Below are 7139 nucleotides of genomic sequence, written 5' to 3' on the forward strand. Positions count from 1 at the left end.
TATATAGAGAGAGAGAGAGAGAGAGAGAGAGAGAGAGAGAGAGAGAGAGAGAGAGAGAGAGTTCTAGAATTTTACATGGTATCAGAGCCTTGAAGCTCATCAATGTTGTCCACTGAAACCAACAATTCCTCAATTCCTCTCAATACACAGTTCACACAATCAGGCTTGAATCCCAACAATGATTTTACTGCTCCTAATCCTATTTTCTCAACTCTAATTAAAATCCAAGGAACATTCTCGTCACTCAACCTTTGCTTGGGATGAAGAATTATCATTCTTAGTCCAGAGCAATAGTGCTTGCTCTCACTACAAAGAAGAAGATTGGCTTTGTGAATGGAAAAATTCCAATGCTAGATCTTGATTCACCTCTGTATGAAGATTGGCAAAGTTGCAATACCTTGGTCCTTTCTTGGTTGATCAATTCTATGCACATAGATGTTTCTAGCAGCATTATGTATTGTGAGACAGCGAGGGAGATGTGGATCGATTTAAAGAACCTATTTTCACATGGCAATGGACCTAAGATCTATAATTTACAGAGGGAGATCTCTCACATCTGTCACAATCAGATGTCTATGATAGAGTATTTCACTAAATTCAAGCGCCTTTGGGATCAATTGTTGAACTTTGAACCATTTCCAGAATGTTCTTGTGGAGCTATGAAGGTTTTGAGTGCTTCACATGACAAAGCCTATGTCATGAGGTTTCTGATGGGATTGAATGAGAATTTTGAGACTCTTTGAAGCCAGATTCTCATGTTTGATCCTTTTCCCTCAAACTAGTTCTTCAAGAAGAGTTACACAAGAACATTGGTCAAGGAGGTTCTTGTTCATCTCAACCTGATGCAGTGGCTATGTATGCAAATTTGAAAGGAAATTTTAATTGGAACAAAGGGAGTGGCAAGAAAGAAAGGCCTTTTTGCACTCACTGCAATATGCCTAAGCACACCATTGAAAAATGCTACAAATTGTATGGTTATCCACCTGGACATAAGCCTAAGGGGAAGTCCACTACCAATGCAAATCAGGTTTCCTTTAATCTAGGCAATGTTATTGCTGTAGAGAATGCCTCAATTGCTGCAAATCAGTGTCCTATCTCTAAGGCACAATGTGAGCAATTGTTGGCTTATCTTACCTCTAGGATTGGTCTTGGTGATGCACATCATGCAGCCAATGTAAGCACTTCTAGTGTAGAAGGAGTTTCTGGTGTGGTTTCTGATATGGTTTCCATTTCCTCAAAACACGAGCTAATTTCACATCCAATTCTGCCCTCATGTCAGGTATTCACTCCAACTTGCCTTTCAACCCTAATCTAGAACATTCCATTTTTTCTGCTAAAACAATCAATAGAGAAGCCTTTAGTGCATTTGAGTGCGTCATAGATACAGAAGCAACAGACCATAGGATTCATTCTCTATCTTGTTTTACTTCTATCACTATCACTCTAAACACTCATGTTAATCTTCCCAATGGTGAAACTAGTTTAGCTACACATATAAGGACTGTTCAAATCTCAGAAAAACTTATTCTTTACAATGTTCTATGTGTTCCTTCATTTAGCTTCAATCTTATTTCTGTCAGTCAGTTAGCAAAATTAATCCTTTGTTGTCTCATGAAATGTTTTATTTCTAATGAAATGTTTCATTGTGATATCGGTCTTTTACCTAAACAAAAAAGGTTACCTTTCAATGCTAGTTCTCATATTTCAAGTGAATGTTTTGATTTAATTCATTGTGACTTGTGGGTCCTTTTTCAGTTTCCACCTTTGATGGTTGCAAGTATTTTTTTACCATTGTAGATGATTGTTCAAGGAGCACTTGGGTCTATTTGTTAAAACACAAGTCACAAACACAACTCACTTTGGAACAGTTTTGTACAATGATTGAAACACAATTTTCCAAAAAGGAGAAATGCATTAGAACTAATAATGGAACTGAATTTATAATGTCAAATTTTCTTTACTTAAAGAGGTATCTTGCATCAACTCAGCTGTGTTGAAATTCCTCAACCAAATGCTATTGTGGAGAGAAAGCATCAACACATTCTAAATGTAGCAAGAGCTCTCAAGTTTCAATCTAACCTATCATTACATTTTTGGGGACATTGTATTCTTACTACAATGTATTTGATTAACAAACACCATCCTCAATTTTATCTCATAAACTCCTTTTGAAGTTCTATTTGGTCATGTTCCAAGTTATTCTCACTTAAAGGTTTTTGGATGTCTATGCCATGCTTCAACTCTTTCTCATAACAAGTAAAAAAACCAAAAAAAAAAAAAACAAAAACAAAAACAAAAACAAAACGTTGAAGCCTTTCAAGCTTTAGGGTTTTTTTTTTTTTTTTTCTTTCAAATTTTCATATAATTGTTTTTAACATTTATTTTTTTAATATTTACACTTCTCCAACCTTTTTCTATCCCTTACCCTTTCATCTCCCCACTACTTCTTCAATCTTTCTCTCTCCCTTACCCATTCATCTTCCCACTACCCTCTACATTAACATCATTCTTCCTCTTTCCCTTCATCTTCCTTTATTTTTGTCTCTTCTTATTCACATCCTTTTACTATAAATTTGTCACTATCTCTTCTATTCTATGCATAGTTTTCCCTCACACAAAAAAAAAAAAAAAAATGGTACTCTCTCTCTCCCTCTCTCTCTATCTCCCTCTCTCTCTAAAGTTTTTGGTGGATTTTTTTTTTTCTTGCATCTTTACTTTAGGTTGATAATTTTTTATATTCTTTAAAACTCTATTTTGGGTTAATGTAATTTAGTTTTGTTTTTTAAATTGTTGTTATTGTTTTTTCTTTAATTTTTTATTCTCTTTGATTATCAAATGTTATCCTATTGTGTTCTAAAGAATTAAATATAGCATATAAAAATATAATATTATTCACATAGCATGATTTGGATAATTTGGTTTTTATTCTGTTACATATCATGATTTTTTATAGTGCTCAATTTAAATGTTAAACTATGAGACTTTACTAATTTTTGTTTATTTTCTAATCCTTTGTGGTGGACAAAGTACTATTAATAGTTGTATTAAAAGTACTCTATAATGCCATTCATCTAAAGAAAAGAAAAGGTTAGTGAAACAAAAATAATCGGATAAGTGACAAATTTTAACTTTTGCAATTTTATTTTTATTATTATTATTTTATAACAATGCATGTATAGAAATTTAATTCTTAGATTTTGCTAATAATTGTTTATTTGATAATATGTTTTGGGTGACCGAAATTATAATTTCTACAAAGAAAATAACATTAATAGTGATTGTTCCTATAATAAATAAAAATATAATTACGAAATACATTACTCATTATTAGATTAGTTTAAATTGTAAAAAAAAAATAATAATAATAAAACCACCATAAAAATAATTATCATGCGCAACGCGCAAGTTCGTGGCTAATTCCATTTAAACCTTGTGACACTGCCACCTGATTAACCAAATGACCCAAATTGAATGTTAAAGACTCTTGCACCAGAGATAATGCTCTAGCTCTTTCCTACTCATTGGTTATTCTCTCTCTTTTTTCCTTTTTTTTTTAAATTATTATTTTTACTATTAAGCCAATATTTCTTTTTGAGCTTAACTAAATTGCAGTGCCTTACTTATTTAAGGACTTTATCAATTGAGCTAACTAGAAATCTAAAACATCAGCTCAATTTGTAATAATGCAATACATAAGGAATGAAATATCTCATGTTTCTTTTTTTTCTTTTTCTTTTTTTCATTTATGAAAGAGTCCGGTTAATGTGTGCCCTAAGCCATCCATTTTTGCAAACATTTTATCAGGAATTGAAAAAGCTGTCAATACTTTTTCAATTTCCGATAAATTTTTTTTTTTAAAAATGATTAAGGGCACACATTAGCAAAATCCTAGAAAAAAAATACTACCTAAGAAAAGCATAGTACTTTCCATAAAAAAAAAAAAAACCTTAGTCAAACAAAAAACTTCTATAAGTGGCAAAGAAGTGGGCAAGTTAAAAAGAAAACCAACATATACTAGATTGGTATAAGGATCTGCACGTCTAAAAGAATATGCAATAACAAGGAATTGAATTCAAAAAGAAAAGGTTACAAATCTAAACAAAAGCAAGAAAAGAAGTGTGTTATACTTGGAAGAAGGTGGAGGAGATGGCAACACAAAAGGTGGCAGCGGCCTAGAGGAAAGCGCCGAGAGCAATGACAAGGGCACGATTGTGACAAAGAGCAAGCAGCAAGTGGATAACAAGAAGATTGCACTATTGATCGGAAGAGAGTGAGTGAGCCCAACCCAGTTAGGTCAGTGTGTAGAGCTTCCCCTACCTCCTTGTACATGCCTGGCAACAAAGCCTCATCAACACATTCCATAATACCAGCCAAATTCACCAGCACCAATGTCACAGTCTCTACTTTCACTTTATTTTCACTAGTCGCTAACCCGTGCAATGCACGGGAAAATTACTGAAAATGAAGTCTAATGAATGCAAAGCAATTATTTAAATTAAAAGACAAATATTAGTGAATGCCGTTATCCTTAGCTATTTGTGTTACATCTAGAATTTTATATCTAAGTTACTACAATATTACTTGAAGCAATTGAAGCTCACAATATAAGAATATTATATAAGGCCAAAACTTATATTATCTTCAAGCTCCCCTTAGCCTTACAGAGTCCCTAACAAAATTTCTTTTGTATTGAATTTGATTTTAGAGGACTTACTCAAAATTATTTGAATTAAACCTCACAAATTAGAAAGAAAAAACAAATAACATTACAACATTGTAGCTGATTAATGTACAAATAAACTACCAATTTAACATGATAAATCACTATTAGTAATTTAGAAAGCAAAAATTAACAAAATTAAAATTGTTACCCATTTAACCTAAAACTTTTCATATTCTAAAGTCGTCAAACACCTATTAATAAATAACTATTGATATAAAATATTCAGTAATTACTTCAATACGGCAAGTTGTTTATGCTGTAAAAAATTTAAGATAATAACACAGCAAGCATCTTAAACTCTTTTTTGCTTGGATCCTATGTACAAAACAATATATATATATATATATAAAATATATATAGCAATGGAGACAGAACATGCCATTAAAGAGACAACCAATTACGATAGTGTTGGAGGCAAAGTAAAAGATTAAAAAAAATTGAAGAAGTAAGCGGTTTGGCTAGCATACCAACTAGTTAATTTATATCAAAAGACATAAAAATCATACAATCAAATAGAATCCATAAGTAAATAAATACATGTGGTACAATTAGATAAATAAAAGGTTTGTCAAGATTATCAAATTTGGCAATGAAGAAGACACAGTAGCTATTGATGAGGGTAATCTCTATCTTAAACTTGTGATGATGATGAAGATGCAACGACTACTAATTATGCAGACGTAGCATAATCTTATTTTGATTCAACTACAATAAAAATGACGATAATTACCATAAAAAAGATTATATCAAAAAACAATCTTTTATGATATAGCCAAGAGTACAATCAAAGCTAATAGAAGGAATTTTAAATCGATTTCAATGATGAAGGAGGGATTCACTTAAATGAGGAGACCAAGAAAAAAAGAGAAGTATCATGGTCTGAGTATAGTATTGGATTTTAAACTCTATAATTCAATTTGCTAACTACTAAAATACCTTAGCAAATTGAATTTCTACAGGCACGGATTATATCATTCAATTGAATTTTTGTAGACACAGATACTATTAAAACTCTATCATTCAATTTTCTAACTACTAAAACTCTATCACACGGATACAACTAAAACTCTATCACATGGATTACACAATATAAATCAATAATGTTACCCTCTCAAACATTAAAAAATAAAAATAAAAACCAAATCAATTTTAAACATAGAAACAAACAATCATATATTAGTACAAATACCTAACCTAAATACATAAAAACTCATATATGAGCCACAACACAAAAGCGGTAGTAACAAAATTATAAATAAATAAATAAAAACAGCAATAAAAAAAAATAAAACAACAACAACACTATTAATCTAATCCTTACATTGAATTATTATGCAGGCAGCCACAAGAATAGAGGTAATGATCAACTGGGATTTAGAAATACCTAAACTGAATTATCCAGTTTTTCAGTATTAATATAGTGTGAGGAGAGGAAGAGATGAAGGAGTTAGAAAGCCAAAGTCTAGTGTTAGGAAACTGAAGGTTGCCATTTGAGATTGTAACCATGGATCACAAATGGTTGCTGTTTAAAACTGTAACCATGGAACACAAAGGGTTGAGAATTATTTTCCTTTTATTAGTATTTTTAAATTTAAGAAAACTAATTTTAAATTGTAGGACAAATTCAGGAAAAAGAATGGTAATGACATGGCAGTTGATATGGCTCAACCTGAGCGTAGCAACATTAAATGTTACGTTTCAACTTTTAGTAATATATAGATATAGATATAGATGGAACATAAAGGGTTGTCATCTAAAATTGTAACCATGGAATACAAATGGTTGGGAATTATTTTCCTTTAGTATTTTTAATGTAAGAAAACTAATTTTAAATTGTAGGACAAATTCAGGAAAAAGAATGGTAATGACATGGCAGTTGATGTGGCTCAACTTAAGCGTAACAATATTAAATGCTATGCTTCAACTTTTAATAATACTAGTCGCAGACCCGCGCGTTGCGCGTGGTTATTTTATTTTTATTTTTTTTTATGATTGTGTTATTATTTGAAATATTTTTGAATGTGTTACTACTTAAGTTGCATTATATATGTATACACAATATATTGTAGGATTTGTGATGATAGAAGGTATTGTCTTGGAATTAGATGTGGAATCATTTTATTTAACTTGCAATTAACTTGCAATTTTTAGCATAGCCTTTTCATTTTATTTATAATTAAAAGTTACAAATACTTGAAGAAACAATCCAATTTTTGAACTAAACACCCTACACAACCAAAAGATAATATAAAATTACTCAAGCATACCAAAAGATAATATAAAAATATTTTAGCATAGCCTTTTCATTTTATTTATAATTGAATGTTGGACATACTTGAAGAAACATTCCAACTTTATTTACAATGGAATTTCCCAGCAAAGCAACTCATTCAACAATGTCCTATTTTTTTTTTTT

The sequence above is a fragment of the Quercus suber genome, unplaced genomic scaffold (assembly GCF_002906115.3).
Source record: "Quercus suber isolate HL8 unplaced genomic scaffold, Cork oak 2.0 scaffold_476, whole genome shotgun sequence".
NCBI classification, from domain to species: domain Eukaryota; kingdom Viridiplantae; phylum Streptophyta; class Magnoliopsida; order Fagales; family Fagaceae; genus Quercus; species Quercus suber.